The 1,414-nt window shown below is 42.1% G+C and overlaps 1 pseudogene; it reads right to left on the bottom strand.

The window, feature by feature from the left end:
• Nucleotides 1-303: 303 nt before the first annotated feature.
• On the bottom strand, nucleotides 304-717 carry LOC108300935 (annotated as a pseudogene).
• Between the last annotated feature and the right edge of the window lie 697 nt (nucleotides 718-1,414).

Below are 1,414 nucleotides of genomic sequence, written 5' to 3'. Positions count from 1 at the left end.
ATACATATATACACATACATGCATACATATAAAATACATATTTTTTAGTTTTTGTAGAGACGAGGGTTTGACAAGTTGGTCTGGAACCCCTGGGCTCAAGTGATCCTCTCACCTCAGCCTCCCAAAGTGCTGGGATTAGAGATGTGAGCCACTGTGACCAGCCTCACTCTCTCACTCTCTCTCTTTTTTTTCCCTGAGGCATAGCCTCAAGAAGTCCCAATAACATGTGCCTCCTGGCCTCACTCTTGATAGTGTTTTCTTTTTTCAGTTTTTACAGTTTTATTTAAATACAGAATGTGCACAAGAGCTGTCTATTCATTTTCTTCACTGCGCAGCCTGGCATTGGGGTTGGTGATTCTGATGGCCAGATGGGCAGTTCTTTCCACGATGGCTTTGTGGTTCTTGGAGGAAACATTGTGAGCAATCTCAGCACAGTAAGATTTGTTGCACATCAGCAGCACTTCCGGCTCCTTCATGTTGTGGACCGGGAAGTTCCGGAAGCCACTGAGCAGCATGTGCTTTTCTTTTTGTTGCTCCCATAACCAATGTTGGGCATCAAGATCTGGCCCTTGAAGCTTCTATGAACCTGCTGTCAATACCTCTGGGTTACTGCCAATTATGCTTAACTTTGACATATCAGTCTGACTGGTGCTGGATGAACTTCTTGGTTCTCTTTTTGATGATCTTGGGCTTCAGAAGGTGTCTGAGGGTGGCCATGATGCCAAGGAGGCGATGGCTGCCACATTCGTAGGCAGTGCCAAGGAAGAGAGATGATAGTGTTTATTGATGTACAAAAGTTTTTAATTTTGATGAGGTCCAATTTATTTTTCTTTTGTTACCTGTAGTTTCAGAGTCATATCTATGAAATTATTGCCAATTCTAATGTCGTAAAGATTTTTTTCTAAGTGTTGTGTAGTTTTTTTAAAGACGGGGTTTCACCATGTTGGTCAGGCTGGTCTTGAACTCCCAACCTCAGGTGATCCACCCGCCTTGGCCTCCAAAGTGCTTGGATTACAGGTGTGAGCCACCACGCCCGGCCAGTGTTGTGTAGTTTTTACTGTTATGGTCTTTGATCCATTTTGGTCATATTTTTGCATATGGTGTTAGGTAAGGATGCAACTTCCTTCTTTTGCATGTGGATATCCAGTTTTCCCAGCACTATTTGTTGAAGAGACTGTCTTTTCTACATTAAAAGGTAGTGGCTCCTTTGTTGAAAATCAATTGATCATATATATGAGGGTTTATTTTAGGGCTCTCTATTCTCTTCTGTTGGTCTATATGTCTGTCCTGATGCCAGTATCACACTGCTTTCATTACTGTGGGTTTGTAGTAAGTTGTGAAATCAGGAGGTATGAGTCCTTCAACTTTGCTCTTCTTTTTCAATGCTGTTTTGACTATTTGAGGAATGTAGGTA

Source organism: Cebus imitator, unplaced genomic scaffold, assembly GCF_001604975.1.
Source record: "Cebus imitator isolate Cc_AM_T3 unplaced genomic scaffold, Cebus_imitator-1.0 Scaffold31, whole genome shotgun sequence".
Classification (NCBI taxonomy): Eukaryota; Metazoa; Chordata; class Mammalia; order Primates; family Cebidae; genus Cebus; species Cebus imitator.
The sequence above is the reverse complement of the archived record's forward strand: the minus strand, read 5'-3'. Positions and strand labels throughout refer to the sequence as shown.